Source organism: Medicago sativa, chromosome 4, assembly GCF_051527215.1.
Source record: "Medicago sativa cultivar Bolivia chromosome 4, Bolivia_mono, whole genome shotgun sequence".
In the NCBI taxonomy this organism is placed as follows: domain Eukaryota; kingdom Viridiplantae; phylum Streptophyta; class Magnoliopsida; order Fabales; family Fabaceae; genus Medicago; species Medicago sativa.
Genome location: NC_140752.1, coordinates 66,899,496 through 66,917,056, shown reverse-complemented (window position 1 = coordinate 66,917,056; position 17,561 = coordinate 66,899,496). Strand labels below are relative to the sequence as shown.

General features: G+C 31.4%; 1 protein-coding gene across 3 annotated transcripts in view; it reads left to right on the top strand.

Moving 5' to 3' along the window:
- Positions 1-11,912: 11,912 nt before the first annotated feature.
- The window catches only part of LOC146930950 (pentatricopeptide repeat-containing protein At2g15980-like), a 66,250-nt gene continuing 60,601 nt past the window's right edge, over positions 11,913-17,561 (top strand). For 2 of the 3 annotated variants that reach the window (XR_015006542.1, XM_085702436.1), the window contains exons 1-2: positions 11,913-12,241; positions 14,129-14,209. The gene's annotated coding sequence lies outside the window, so the exon portion shown is untranslated. Of the gene's footprint in view, positions 12,242-14,128; positions 14,210-17,102; positions 17,334-17,561 lie in introns of those variants that run through there. The other variant, XR_015006541.1, reaches the window with a different exon arrangement.

The window sequence follows — 17,561 nt, the reverse complement described above, 5'->3', positions numbered from 1 at the left end:
TAAATCAATGCTTATGATTATTGTATTTTTAATTTAATTTTTTTTATAACAATATAGATTAAATTTGAAGAATTCTGATAAATCTTCAAAACCCTCATCCAATACACTTTTTGAGTTTTTCCAAATGAAGAGTTTTGTATTATGAAGAAAATTAACCCCAAAACCCTCCCCCTCAATTTTCCTTTACTTCTTCCATTGCTCATTCATTTTCTTCAAAGTCCTCCCCTCCTTTTCCTCCAAACTCGCAAACAAAAGCTTAATAGTAGTGGGAATTCAAATACAAATACAAACGGGAAATGTCATCTGCCAATTTATTGATGAAATTACAGTTATGAATCTTGGGATCAAAGAGTTGAATATAAACTTCATAGGAGAGATAAGTTTGATAGGTAGATAGAAAGGAATAATCCTTGTGTTTCATATTGAAAGATTGAATAAGAGATAATGAAATTTTGTCTAACTAACCAACTTTATCAATCACTCTTACTAAGTGTACTGTAATAATTACTGGAAAGGAAAAGGCAGTATAAAACTAAAGGGCAGAAAAGATCAAGGGAGAGAAGGGATTGACACTAATCAAATATTCCACACCAAATCATTGCTAATCAATTGCCTATTTATCATAATCTATAGTATATTTTCTGTTGGGAATAGTTCTTTCTCGCATGCTCCATCTTGTTACCTTGTAAGGATTATGTGTCAAATGTCCTTTATTTCATTCCACCTTATTGAATTTGGTTGCAAGGGAATTGTCTTAAAAGTCATAAAAAATTATGGTCTCCCATTTTGTATGACTTTTTATGTCTTAATCAATAAAATGCTCAAAAATATGAATCAAGACTCTTTGAGAAAAAGTTGTCCATAAATATAAGTTTTTATACAAATTACAACATGCATTTATTTTTTTTCTTCTAAATATATCTTAATTAATATCACTAACTTGAGATATAAAAAGTCAATTTTATACACATACAAACAAATGACAATTAAGTAATATTCACACGTAAAATAATAGACAATAAACAAATATTCCACATCAATCATTGCATTTAATTTATTAAGCTTAGTCTACATGTTTGATTATGATCATACTAGCTACTTTGCAGTACTTTGTGTAGAGTGTACTCCAAGTAGGAACCTAGTCTCAATCAGCTTCCTTAACCAATTGCTCATGTCAACTTTTGACTAATGGGAATATCCAAGCGAAACATTTGAAAGAATAGGGTGTGTTTGGAAATTTCTAATTCCTGAAACAGAAGATGATTTCAACATTGAGTTGGAATTTTCTACAAGAGATGTGTTAGCCTTGATGGCTAGAGCACACAAATCTTGCAAAGAGAGTGGAACGTTGGATTTAGAGAGACGGAGAAGGAAATATATATGATCCAATTGAAGCTCTTGATTTGGAAGCACAGCATGCAATGGTGAGCCAACATACATGGATTCTGAGGAACATAGAAAGTGGTTTGGGTTTTGAGACAAGACATGCCATGCTTTTATTGGCTCTTTAAATTGTTGTAGCTTTCCATTTGAGAGAACTATGTTCACAAAAGTGGATTTGTTTCCTCCACTTTTGCTTGTATATAGATTTGATGCACAACTACCCATATGTTTATGTTTTTGTGGGATTATTATGGAAGAAAGGAAACATTATTTATAGGCAAATATAAGAGAGGTATATAAGTCAATTAAGGAGACATTATTGGTCAGTGTTTGTTTTTTAGAAAACAAAATGCATGCAAAACACTAAGATGATGATGATTCTAGGAGTTTGATGTTGACTATTGCACATTCTATGTTCCTTCCATTTTCGGGCATATGTTTTTTTGCAAACAAATTACGGCCTTTATTGACTTTCTAAAACATCATGTAAGACGTAAGTAGAAGTGGGAATAGAGGGTCCTATTTGAGTTACTTTATTCTTAGGTTATATAAGATTTTTTTTAAAAAAACAATTATTTATTCAAAAAATTTATATATATTTTAAATGTACAAGTTTTAATACAAAATTTCTATTTTTAACTTTTTAATATGTTCAAATTTGCACATGATAGAAAAACCTTAAAAAAAAAAAATTAATTAAAAGAATAAGACTTCATATTAGAAATAAAATTTCTAGATCCGTCAAATCGGTTTACTTATGCAAATAAGAATAATTTATTATTTATAACTATTCTTATCATATTGTATTTTTTCACTTTGAAAAATTCTCATATTTTTTATGGAAAACAATTTCCTTAATTTTTCTACTTTATTCAAAAGACATTCTCATGGCATCCATTATTAACAATGGGAAGCCATTCGAGAAGTCATGGATGGTGTTATGTTATTTTTAATGTTATGAGATTAATTGGGGGTACGAGTTTGAATTTGTAATATTCTCATTTTTTTTTACCCTTAATGTGAGTTACTTTATCACTGGGTTTTTTGACAACTTAAGGTTTTGATGTTAACGTTTGTTAGGATTTCTTGATGTTTAATTCATTGCTACTTTCGACGCTCCTGAGACTCCTAACAAGTCATATAAGAGCTTTGGTTCTATTTGGTTGGGAGTGGATTCAGATCCTGTTATGGATCAAGTGTAATGACGTGGGTGACTCACTTGAGAGGAAATTTTTTAGAATTCAAGTGTTAGTCGTTATTATTCTCACATCGACTAGGAATGAAGGACATGTTTGATATCTAAGATAGACGACACTTAATTTCAATGTATTATTTCAAGTAAAGATGTAATGTTAATGCCCTTTAGGAGCCTTGGATGTTTAACCTATTGTTGCTCCTGATGCACCCTAAACTCTCGAACAAGAGTGGTATCACAACTCTGATTCGACCTCATGGGAAAGTGAGAGTGAAATCGTAGTGTGGATAAAGTCTAGATGTGGGCGGCTCACATTTGAGGGGGAAATTGTTAGAATTCAATTGTGAGTGGTTAATCCACATCGTCTAGGAATGAAGGAATATAAGAGGGGAGATTCATATTTCGAATACCTTAAGACTTTGAGTAAAGATGTGTCTCAAGGCCTCTTAGGGGTTCTGGTCATTTAATTAATTGCTTCTCCCGGTGCTCATGGACTCCCCAATGTTTCCTCCCTTCAAAGTCAATGTAGGATTAACCACTCACACTTGAATTCAAACAATCTCCTCTTTAAGTGTGTCACCCACATCATTAGACTTAATCCACACTAGGATCTACCTACCTCTCCCTCATGAAAGCTCTGATACCACTTGTTGGGGGAGCTTGGGAGCAACAATGAGCTAAACATTCAAGATTCTTTTAAAGACTTTGACACCGCATCTCTACCGGAAATCTTAAGGCATTGGTAATATGGGCCACATATCTTATATATCCAACAGTTCCTCTAATCTTTGTGAATATGGGATTAGCCACTCACACTTGATTTCCTACAATGCCCCCCTCAACTGTGAATCACCGACATCACTAGACTTGTTGAGGTAAAGTCTTGATACAACTTGTTGAAGAATTCGGGAAGCACCTATGGGCTAAAGGTCAAGACCCCTAAGAGATATTGACACCGCTTCTTTACCCAATTGTCGGGAGTAGAAATGGGATAGAAGTTTAGGACCCCTAAGGCATTGAGAATATGAGTCACCTATCTTATATATAACATTTCCTATATTTCCAGTCGATTTGGAATCAACCATTTACTCAAGTATGAGTCACCCACATCACTAGACTTGTTTCACACTAGGATCCCACTCCCTCTCTCACCTACCACTTTTTTTCGGAGTTTGAAGAGTGTCAAGAGGAGCTATGAGTTAAATGTTCAGGATCCTCATAGATCTTGACATCACATCTTCATCCAGACATTGGAAGCATCAGTGAGCTAAGCATATTACACTTGAATTTCTAGCTGATGTAAGATTAAACTATTACACTTGAATTTTAACATTTTTTTTTATTTAGTTGACCCCGACCTAAACACTAATTAATCATTTAATTTCTTCAAAAAAACTAATTAATCATTTAATGTACACATATCAATACTGACCTCTCCTAATAAATTCCATATACACTGTAGACCACAAATCTAATTTACCTTCTCCTTAACAAACTCATTTATCCCTATAAAGGATAATATATCACAAGAATCCTCTTAACCAGGAGTATTTTATGATACTATAATCTCAAATCATGTGGAGTGAGAAAATATATGTTAGATGATATTAATTATTTTAAGGAAATGTTAACCGGTGCCCCTGGGGCACTGATTAAGGATATGAAAAAGAAAATTATATAGTAGTTAATGCATTGAAATTGTGTAATTAATTTATAATAAAGTCAAAAACAATTTCCTTTTATAGTAATAATTCCCTTTTATAGCATGCTTAACCAGTGCCCCGGGGCACCGGTTATCAAGACCCATTATTTTAATAGATCTTAGTTACTTCGATAAATTAGTAGTTTTCATAATACTCCACTAAAGAGGTAAATTTTAAACTAAAAAAATTTTCAAATAAAATTTTCAGTTTAAAGAAATATTTTGAATAAATATATAATTTTTCACTATCTCTACATTTTTTTTTTGAAAGAATCTATACATTTTTTTATTATTGGACCACTAATTCTTCATTTTATCTATTTTTTGTCGGTGTTTAGAGGAGCATATACAAGTCAAAATAAAAAGAATTGTATACACAAAGATAAGGTTAATTAATAATATTGTACTTACATGGAACTAATATTAATTCATATAAGTACATAAGCATAAATTCAAACCTAAAACTGTTTGTCCAATTAGTTAAACTAAATTCCTTTAAAGATTGTCTTCTCGTTGCTCTCAAGCTTCACAAAGCTTTATGGGCTGACACGCATTACTAATGCAAAATTTTCTGTTTAATATTTATACTTTCACTATACATAGATGGCAGAGTGAGACCTAACCATTGAGAAGAATGCTACAATTGACGACAATGCATTTTGTTATGAACAATGCATATGGATCCATTATAGGAAGCATCCAGGAATTTTCTCAGCTCAGCCTCTTTTGTTTTCACATGCTGCGCCGTCTTATGTTAAATTTGCCTTTTCACATTTGTATGCTTCCATAAAGTGTATACACTTACTCAAAAAATAAAGCGTATACACTTTTTCAATATTGAAACATGATCAATTCAATTTCTTAGTTGCATGTTTCTGGTTTATTGCTTTAAACATTAAATTTGAAAACAAAATATGTTTAGAAAAATATTTTTAGAAAACAAAATATAATTTGAAACATGATCGATTCAATTTCTTAGTTGCAAGTTTTTGGTATTTTGTTTTAAACATTAAAGTTGAAAACAAGATATGTTTAGAAAAATAGAGTTGATTGCTCAAAAAAAAAAAGAAAAATAGAGTTGAATTGATTTTTTACTTAATTTGAATTTTGTTTACGTATATCTTAAAATCATATAAATAGATTTTATAATTTCGGCTACTGCTATGATCATCTTTGAATATCATTCCAACCACAACATCTTGCCACTCCGACCATCACCAACCATACCATTTTGAACCACGTCCAATTTGACCACCATCGACTACCATTATATCCATCAACACTTCAGCCACCGTCAACCACTACTTCAAACACCACCTTTACCACAACCGATCACCCCTCTTCCCCATTCGATCATCAATCTAACCACCACCAATTTTGAAAAATTTATAGCATAACTGAACCTAATTTTGTTTTTTGTAAATTTTTAAAACTCGAAACTGAATTTAATATTTAAAAAATTCAAAATATAAAACAGAAAATCACCCCGAAGAGTGCCTTAGAAATTTTTTAAATATATTCTTTCAATCTCATTTTCTCTCATGTTCTTATCTATCTTTAATTCTTCTCTTTTCTATTTCATTGTAAATCATTTTTTATGAAAGGTGAAGATTTAAGCGGACTATCATATCATGTGAGAGGATTCGCTTTCAAAAACCTTATGTACAATTAGGATAACTATGTTTATCACATCACAAAAGGACTTTTAAATAGTTTTCAATGGAATCTAAATTATTTAGACTTAATATACAGGTGCATGTTTTCCGACAGACCACTTGGTTGGAAGATGATCGTCTTCGATTAGTTGTCTTTGGTTCGAAACTAGGCATAAGGAAGACTTAATATATACATGTACCTTTTAAGTTGGTTAAAAGTCATCTTAAAAGGTCTTTTAAGATGTTAGGTAGCTCAATTGGTTTGATTTAAGAGTTAAGAAGTTATAAGTTCTTGCTCGGAAAAAAAAAAGTTATAAGTTCAAGGTCAAGTCCTGGCAAGAAGGAAAAAACTAACATAACAATTAACCTACTAACATTTGCCATTCAAAAAAAAAAAAGAATCTTAAAAGATCTTTTAAAATGTGTTTAGGATTCTCTCGAGTTCTCAAAAGAAATTGAAAGTTCCATTACTATAGTTTTGTGTGTATAAATGGTTATACAACAATCATTTTAAAGATTAAAGATCCTCTCCATTTCTCAAAAGAAATGGAGAGTTCCATTACTATAGTTTTGTATGTATACCAGCATATATTTTTAGAATCGCATCAAAACACGCTTTTAGATGCCTTCGAAATCAGGTTTCGTAAAAACAACTGTTTCAGATTTTAATTTGTAAACAACTAGTTCAAAAACAAAAACTTCATTTTATTGTAAGTAGATATCATAAATCTAATTCAATGGGCTACCTTAGTTGGTAAAGATCAAGGATGAGGATTCCCTGCACTTGATTTCAACGACAGTTCCTACATTTAGTTTAAATGTGAGTAGGAGAGAAAAATGGTAAGGATTTCTTAGAAGATGAAAATACTTAAAACATCCTAGATGTAGTGCAAATGCAGGATGAGAATCCTATTTTAAAGATCAAGCCCTCAAATTCTCTATGTCCTAGCTTCAAATTTCATTGTTTTTTTTTTGGAATGACATTTGACATCATGTTTGGATTTTTTTATATTAAAAAATAGTAAAAAATTCAAATTCCAATCCAACTTGGTCATGTCACTCAATCATAGGTTAACACGATTTTACCGTTTTCCAGTTTCCTACCTGAATCAAATGTTGGCCGGTTTTGATGGTCTACTAGACCAGACATATATAGGTCTGGTTTCATTTGAACTGGCCGATTTGGTCCGATTTTTACTACCTCGGTTAATACATGTCTTCTAATTTTTTAATGGTTGTGTAATAACTTTCTTCTTTAAACAAAAACACATTTACCTTTATTAAGGTTAATTAACAAGAACACAACTAAGGTAAAGTTTCCATTCCCTACATTAATATGTCATGGAGACACATCATCTTGTGGTACTAAACAAAACACAAGGGTTATCTAACACACTAAAACAAAAAGACAAAAGATAGATTATGTTATGTTACATGTTGTTCAAGCTCGAGACATGAGTGCCCCAACAACACCAGCAATGATAGCCGTAGGGTCACCCAAAACCGCTGAAATCACAATCTGCACAGCAATCTCACAACACTTTTTCACCTTATTCCCTTTACTCCCTCTACTACTGTTATGTGCAGCATACAATGTATTCTGTAAACCACTTCCTTTACCATGTTCCATATATAAATTGTGCCAATTCTCCACCAACATTTCCCTCACACAGGCCACATGCAAATTGTAACTCTTACAATTCGACCTATAACTCCAGCTACGTCCTTTTCTCCCACAACGGTGACATGGTGAACTCACTTTTCTATGAAGGTAAAGTTTCATTTCCCCATCGTTGAGAACGGTCGGCAGCTTTGCGCAACATGGGTGGAGGTCGAATCCACATGATTTGCAATGGTATACAGTTTTAACTTTATAGATTTGGCAACATGAGTTGGAAATATTGAACAACATTTTTAATTAAAACATAAAATAGATTTGGTAGCAGTTTTAACTTTAACATGCTTGCAAAGATACATTTTAGATAAAATTATAGAAAACAGAATATTAGTACGCATGTAATAAACTTAAAAAAACTATGACAAACTTAAAAACTTCCATGACTACTTATCCAACCAATTATGGTTGTTGCGGACGGTCGTACTCCACTTCTTTCAGGAACCAATCCACTTCCAAGTCAAGACGACAATTAATGCAAGTGTCGAATTCGTAGTCCTCATCTGAAGACGCCCGCCAAACACCTTTCTTTAGTTGTGGTTTTTTGCATGCTTCTAATTGATCAACACATACCCTTGAGTATACCAAATTATTTGGCCACGATCTTCTTAGTGCCCAATATCCATCAGAAATTCTAGCCTCTCGAATCATATGTCTGCATTTGTAGAGTTTCTTTTGAGACCACAACTCAGTTAATGATGTTTTTCCCATGTCATGATTCTCAACATTACCAGAAAAGATGTTTAGTATCGCTAGCATATACTTTGCTCCATCGTGACCTTGTTGTACAGCCATATTTAGTAAGTTTCTAGCAGTATCATAGTTTGGAATTGGAAAAAGAATATTTAAGATGCCCATTCGAAAGCAATACTCTCGATTTTCACTAGATTCTAGCAATTGGTAAAAAGAATCCCTATTTTCATTGACTTTGTGGATGTATTTGGATAATGATATCTCCAATGCACAACAATGTACAACTTCTTCCTTTAGACAATACTTCCTCAAAATGTTGCATGTTTGACTCAAATTGAGAAGATCTTTCAATGAAGATCTAGCAACCAATGTGATTATAAAGATTAAAACGTCTTCAGGAAGTTCTAGAAGCATATTGTTTTGGTGGTTTATTTTAACCACAAAATATATTTGATTGAAGTTTGCTTCTGCAGGGTTGTCTTTTTTATGTGTGAAAGTGGTTATATGATGGATACATTTTATAGTTTTATAAGTCAGAGAATTAAGAACTTGATTGTTGATTATCAATCAATACAATTGGTGTGAAAAGTTGTGTCAATTGATGTTGAACCGTAAAGATGCCATTTTTGGAAAACTGTAAGGATTTGAAATTAATGTGTACCCCTCATGAGAAGGTGTAATTGTTTTTGTTAAAAAATAATTTATGCACTTGTCAACAAATGTGAACCTATGCATACTTCCTTGCAGCCATCGCATCTGAATGGAAATTTGTTGTGTTTGAATCTCAGTGTATTTCATTGTTCTGTCTAATTTGTTTGTGTTACACGTTTAGGAATTTGAAGACAATACTGTAATTTTAGGATATTGATCAAGGAATAAATTATAGCATCTACCAAGTTGAAATGAATTGAAGTATTTGACAATATTGAAGTGTCTAAATTATGTGGTACATACAAATAAATTCGGTATTTGATTTTATGAGAGAGTGTTTTCAAATGATGCAAAGAATGAAAAACTCTAAAGATACATAGAGAATCACAGCACTTAATGTCCCTATGTGATTTAAGTCTTGTAATTTGAAACAGAGAAAAAAAAACGGAATAAATTCAATTTCATAATTAGTATGTATTGTATCTTCTAATCTTGTAGTCCATTTGGTTCTAGAAATAAATCCTACCTTGATTTAAGGTCTTTATACATTTGTATCTTCACCAACAAAGAATATGCCAATGACTCATGATGAAGTCAGAAGAATTGATTATTCATTTTTGGATAGATATTAGATACTATATACTCTTAAATATTTATAGTACATGACAAGTTGGACCTTTTGAGGTCATGGGATTTTTGGTGGCAAAGCAATTACCATAATGAATTCATGATCATGATGGCATCAAATGAGGCTGCAATGTGTCATCAAATGATAGATTTTTCACAGTGGCTGAAAGAATTGATTGCAGAGAACCTATGCTATATATAATATACCTTTTCTCAATTATATGACTTGAAGAATAAATGTAAGAATATTTAAGCAACTCAGTTGAACAAAAATGACCACAATATTATCAATTATATACCTTTTCCTAAATTTTTGACCAATTATCGTTTTGTTTCTTTTAATTTAACATTAAATCAGACATTAGGAATCTTTCATCAAAGGTCTAATGTTTTTTGAGAGCAACTTTCTGCATTCATTATATTCATCTGCTCCAGCAACTTTACTCGCAAGACATGATTAAAGTGGAAGTTTTGTATCTGTTTTTTTTTTTCCTTTATGATGTATACTAGTTTCTGTTTTGTATAGTACTTGTTCATGCAAAAAAAAAAAAATATTGGTGTTAACTTTCGGCTCTCAAGGGAAAAGAGCCATGTTAATACGGAGATCGTCTGAGTTAGTCTGGCCAAGAAATGTTTCATTCTGAATCGAACTCATGTTCTCCTAAATAATTTGTCATTTGATGGAACTCATTAACCTTTTAAGTCCAATTGTTTGATTTGTTCCATGCAAAATTTGAAGTACTAGTTACGAGTTAGCTAACTAAACATAGAGTATTTGATATGATCTTCGAAAATTCACATTTGAAATAAAGGATGGTGTTTTAATCCAACATAAGCACTTGAAATGTGCATTCGAAGACAATCAGGGCAGAATTCAAAATGGGCATTTCTGGTAGTGTTCGAAGATTAAAAATCATTCAAAATGTCAAATAACACTACAAGGAAAACGCAAATTAGAGATGGATTTTAGGGAGGGGAAAAATTTAGAGGCAGATTTTCATATTTATCACAAAAATTGAGTTGACAAATATTAGTGACGGAATGGTTTAGAAATGTGTCAAACATTAGTTATGGAATTTGACACGGAATTGACCTTTCTCTAATATTTCCCTCACTAAAACCATCACTAATGCCAATTACATAGTTGTTGAGGGAACAATTCCCTCACAAACAATTTTGATAAATTAATTCTTAATAATAATGAGAAAGCTAAGAGACCGTTTGTTATAACTTTTTTTTAAAAAAAAAATATCACTATTTTAAAAAAAATAACCACTATTAAGAATATTGCATCCGTTTGCTACAGTTTTAAAAAAAAAAAATCTAAAAAACAACTTCAAATGAGAATATGTTAAGATTAGTTTTTCAAAAATTAGATTTTTTTAAATGAGAGAAAATAAAGGTCAAAAGATTGATTGTAACAAAAACTAGCTTTATTTTTTTTGAAAAAACAAAAACTAGCATTTATATAGTTGTATCTAAACAAACTAAATTATTTTTAAAAAAAATAGTGATTTTTACTACGATAAACAAACGCAAAATAGATTATGATTTTTCATAAAATCTCTACAAAATAATCTCTAAATTATTTAGGGCCCGTTTGTTATAAATTTTTTTAAAATAGATTTTTGTAGTGTAATATGTTTTTATCATAATTTTTTTAACAAAGAAATTTTCAAAGAAAGCTTCAAATGAAAAATTTGTTTTTATAATTTATCTTTAAATGTCATTTTAAGTATTTCATCATTTTATTATAATTTCTACCATTTTTGAATGAATTTCCAAAAAATCAATTTTTAAAAATATAAAGAAAAATCAATTTTCTTAAAATCTAAAACAAACATGTCCGTAATGTCAAAATCACTTTTATGTAAGAAACAAACCATGTATTTTATTTTTATTTTTTCGAAACAACAAACCATGTATTTTTTTTTTTTTACAAAAGTAAATGACATTCAAATTGATAGAGTACATCGATCCAATACAAATTCAAATTCGTTGAAAACAAAAAGGATGAATTCGTGAACAAACTCACAACATCCATGTTAATAGCATAAAACGGCAAAGTATCTATCCCTACAAATATGACTAATATGACTATATTCAAGTCTCCAGAATACTCATGTCTCCGGATCTGCAACGTTGAAGACGCCAAAGTCATTGTCATTGATCGGACCTGCACTTGCTCAAAGCTAATCTTTCAACTGAATCAAATAAACACCGCACTAAGACGGAAATCAAAAACACACCGCACAAAGACGGGAAATCAAAACAAACAAAGTCGTTCAGAGACGACGAAATCACAAAAACAAACGAAAGAAAACAGAAAATATGTGAAATCACTTATTAAGGAAAAACAACTAGGAGGGGTGATTTTTGGGTCAAAATTGACCCTAAATCACCCCTCTGACAAGAAGAAGAAGAAGAAGAAGAAGAAAGGGGTGACGGCCAGGGTTTGAGAAGGAGAGAAGAGAGAACAAACCATGTACTATTCACCCAATTGTTTCAGGTTCTGGCTTTCCCTCCTCTCATGCTAAAACATTCCCCAAAAAAAATTCCTACAAACTCAGGTCAGAACCCACACAGCTTATCAACTCCAAAATGCACAAATCATATGAACTAATCGTTCTCTCAAATCTTTCCTTCTCTCAAAACTCACGGTAATCTCTCTCAATCTCAGAATTTATTTATTTATTTATTTATTTATTTATTATTTTTTTATATTTTATTGTAATCTGATTTGGGATTTGTGGGGGTTACAGTGAACTCACCCACATTTCTGAATCCAAAAGTGAATAAGTGAAGTTGCTCTGAAACAGTGAATCCAAACCCTTCCTTCTGTTTGTTATTAATTTTGATTTTCAATTTTGGATTTTGAATGAGTGTTGTTGAAGACTGGGATTATATAAATTTTGATTTTGTTGAAGATTGGACTTACATTGAAATATTTTAAAACTATCATATTATGATTAAAGCATTATGTGTTTACATCAACTAGGATTATCAGGTGAAGGAGAAAAACCATAAAAAAGACCATTCTGTCTATGAACATTGATAATTACACAATTTGTTTGAATCTCAACTGCTTACAAAGTTTTACCGTTTTACATATAGAGCCGTTTACAATTGTGGTTACCGATAGTCTTATAATAATCAAGTAAACTCATTTAAACCGACTTTAGGATCATTTATTTGTAAGTTCAAGTCTCCAAAGAAGTAGTGATCTGCACAATTTTTAAGGAAATACCAATTTTTTTATAAGATCAGTGATATAAAATTAGTTGTTCTAGGTTGATGAAGCAAAATGTTTATGTACCAGCTTAATTCAATGATACGAGGTTCAATTTTAGATTAGATTTTTTAATGAGTTCTGCAATTCCCTTGTTTATAAGGATTTTTCATTGGATTTTTGATTAAAAAAACGAAGAAAGTAGTTATCAAACCTTGAATCTTAATTTTGAAAATGACAGATGAATAATAACAAAGTTCTTGAAAAATGGACAATAGAGGAGTATGTAGGACTATGTATGTAGACTATCTTTTTGGATACTTGAATAGGTCACTGAACTAGGATGTTAGTTTTTGCTTACTACTTGTTTACATGCTCTGTTGCTGTCCTATTTTATGCATTTATTGGTTTTTCCATAATACATTTGTATTGCATAAGCTAATGGACATTACAGAGCATGTAAACAAATAGTAAGCAAAAACTCAGAACAAATGGACATTTCATAAATTTCATAAGTTTCATCAGTTTTTTCTTGTTTATATGCATATCCTAGTTACATGTACATTAATGATAGTAAGTAGCAGTATTGTCAATTGAATCACGGATCATGGAAAGTAATGGTTTGTTCAAATTCGGATACGCTAGAGTACTATAGCCGCTATTTGATAACACTTTGTACTCGTGTAACGTAGAATAATAGTGTTTTGTTCAAATTCTACTTCTCTATATAACACTACTTAAGCCACTATTTGACAAAACTGGTAAGTAATAATAACTACTCAAACCTGCACAATAGAGTAGTTGGTTATATCAGAATATCTGCATAAATAATGTAGTAGAATGTAAAAAGTATTTAGACTCTACCTTATCAACATATCTGAAGTAAAAAGCCTCTCAAAAAAATATATATATCTGAAGTAAAAAGATTATTTGATCAGCTGTGTTTTGTGCTTCCCTTCATAGCACTTTTACTTTGGCTTTTAATTTACCAATATGTTAGAGGCTGCATGTTAAAGGGTAAAAGTGAAAATTTTTAAGAAAAAACTATATTGAAGATGACACATTCAATTATTGTTTCATGTGTAGTGTAGCCACCTTTATTCCCACTTAATCATGTAGGATCTGGGGGTTTGGCTTAGAAGCATAATAAACTATTTTGCTTAATTACTCTTATTATTTGTATCTAAATATATCTTTGGCACATCACTAACTTAAGAAAAAGCTAAATAATGTGGCTACCTTAATTTGTAAATCGACTTTATGTTATATTTGATTATTGATTTGGATTTTGATTGAATGGATGTTGTCTCACTTGCAGTTCTTGAACCATTCCTTTCGTTCTGTTCCGTTCGTTAGCAAGACATTACTTGCGTTCATTTTGCGAGCCACACACAACCAGGTTAGTTCTATTTTAGATGTATTTTCTTGATTTATCATACTGATTTTTGTTCATGATTTCCTTTATGAATATGGTTTAAATGTGGTTTGTTGAATTATGCTTCTGATTTTCCTCCACGTGACCTTCACTCTATGAAATTAATTTTCAGCTATAGTTGTGAAGGATGCATCTGTGTTTGATATGGTTTTTTTTTTAGAGGTCAATGAGCTGGATCCAAATATGGTTTTTGATAGAACACTATGGCGTCATTCGATCCATGTAGCCGACCCCACTTAGTGGGATAAGGCTTGGTTGTTGTTGTTGTTGTTGTTGTTGTTGTTGTTGTTGTTGTATTGTGAATGATACATCTGTTATGGGGTAATTTAGAGGGTAATTTAGTTTTCTATTGCGTTCAAGAGAAGTTTCGTGTACTCAATTCTTAATTTTTAATGGTATGGATGTATGTATTGATTGATCCAAAGGTCAAAGCAATGATGTCAGGTGAACCACCTAATGTTCTTATACCTTAGACCTCATCCAATATATTATTTTTTTTGTATTAAGACTAGGTTTGCTCATTTTAACCGGTTTAGCGATTTATCCATTACTAGATCCAAATCTGGTTATTAAAAATCATACAATTTTATTTGGATGCTAAAAGCGTTTTACTTTTTTATTTTGGTTCGACACCCATAAAATATACATGACTAATTACTGGATGTGTATAAGAGTCGGTTTGGTTCAACATATAAAAGAGATTTTAATGGAGGAAAGGAGAAAATAGTCATTTTAATTAGGGGTAAATATGTTGAAGTCCGTAAAATATATCAAGATTGGTCTCTACTGTCAAATTCATGCTGACTGGACAAACCGAAGAAGACACATAGATGGCACAAATTTGATTGTAGGGAGTAAGGACTAATCTAAGATAAAGGCGAAAACGTCGTGGATTAAAAATATAATAAAATTTAAATAGAGATCAATGTTTATTTATAGGAGAAATACGGACAATACTTGTGTGACATTGTGGTGCCAATGTTTTGTGACATTGGCCAACCACAATATGACAAGTGCTTTTCTTCTCTCTCTTTAATAAGGATTTTTATAGGAGAATATGAACAATTACTTTTACTTGTATCCAAATATGTTGAATGCTATAACTTCTGTACAAGTTTTCAACTTGTAAATGAAATAGAAAATTGGTTGGTGATTAGAATCTCATCTCATTTTTTAGCCGTAAAATCAGTTTTATTAAGTATGATGTCTGACATTTGTCTAGGTTGGTGATTAGGTTGTTTGGATGTCAGTTTGCTTTGCTTTGTGCAATTATTGGGATTCATATGGTTGTTTGTAACTATTTTTGGCTTGATAGCTAAGTTGTTTGGTTGTTATGTTTTTTTTGATTTACAAAAAAAAAAGGTTGAATACACATGTATATTATAGATATAAAAAGGATCAACATAATTGGGTTGGAAATACTGAACAACACTTTTAATTAAAATAGAAAATAGAATTGGTAGCAGTTTTAACCTTAACATGCTTACAAAGATACATTGTAGATAAAATTAAATTATACAAAACAGAATATTAGTACGCGCGTAACAAACATAAAATAATCTATGACAAAATTAAAAAATTCATGACTACTTATCCAGCCAATTATGGTTGTTGAGGAGGGTTGTACTTCACTTGTTCCAGGAACCAATCTACTTCCAAGTCAAGACGGCAATTAATGCAAGTGTCGAATTCGTAGTCTTCATCTGAAAACGCCCACCAAAGACCTTTCTTTAGTTGTGGTTCTTTGCATGCTTCAAATTGATCAACACATACCTTTGAGTATACCAAATTATTTGGCCACGATTTTCTTTGTATCCAGTATCCATCAAAAATTATAGCCTCTTGAATCATACGTCTGCATTTGTAGAGTTTCTTTTGGAACCACAACTCAGTTAATGATGTTCTTCCCATGTCATGATTCTCAACATTACCAGAAAAGATGTTTAGCATCGCTAGCGTATACTTTGCTCCATCTTGACCTTGTTGTAAGGCAATTTCTAGAAAGTCTTTAGCACAATCATAGTTTGGAATTTGATAGAAAATATTTAAGATACCCATTCGAAAACAATACTCTGGATTTCCACTAGATTCTAACAATTGGTAAAAAGAATCCCTATTTCCATCGACTTTGTACATGTTTCTGGTTAGTGATATCTCCAATGCACAACCACGTACAATTTCTGCATTCAGACAATAATTCTTCAAAATTTTGCATGTTTGACTCAAATTGAGAAGATCTTTCAATGAAGATGTAGCAACCAATGTGATTATAAAGATTAAAACGTCTTGAGGAAGTTCTGCAAGCATATTGTTTGGTGGTTTATTTCGACTGCAGAATATATTTGATAGAAGTTTGCTTCTGCAGGGTTGCCTTTCTTATGTGTGAAAGTGGTTATATGATGGATACATTTTATAGTTTTATAAGTCAGAGAATTAAGAACTTGATTATTGATTATCAATCAATACGTTTGGTGTGAAAAGTTGTGTCAATTGATGTTGAACCGTAAAGATGCCATTTTTCGGAGAACAGTAATGATGCCTTTATTTGAAATTAATTTGTACCCCTCATGAGAAGGTGCAATTGTTTTTGTTAAAAAATAATTTAACTACTTGTTAACAAATGTGAACCTATGCCTACTTACTTGCAATCGTCGCATCTGAGTGGAAATTTGTTGTGTTTGAATCTTAGTTTGTGTTGTGGGTGACTGAAATGTGATATCTCAGTGTATTTCATTGTTCTGTTTCTTCTCTATTTGTTTAATTTGTTTGTGTTGCATTGGCATGTTAAATGGAAACCGTTGAAATGAATTGAAGTATTTGACAATATTGAAGTGTCTAAATTATGTGGTACATGCAGATAAATTCGGTATTTGATTTGATGAGAGGGTGTTTTCAAATGACGCAAAGAATAAAAAACTCTGAAGATACAGAGAATCCCATGCACTTAACGTCCCTATGTGATTAAAGTCCATTTCATAATTAGTTCTGTATTGTATCTTTTAATCTTTTAGTCCTACCTTGATTTAAGGTCTTTATACATTTGTATCTTCACCAATAAAGAATATGCCAATGACTCATGATGAAGTTGGAAGAATTGATTCTTCATTTTTGGATAGATATTAGATACTATATACTCTTTAACAGTGGCTGAAATAATTGATTGTGAGGAACCTATGCGATACCTTTTCTCAATAATACGACGACTTAAAAGAATAAATGTAATACTCGGTTGAACAATAATGAAGACAAATTACTTTTATCCTCTTTCTCTAATGTTTAAACTTTAAACCAATTTTCGTTTATAAACAAATGACAT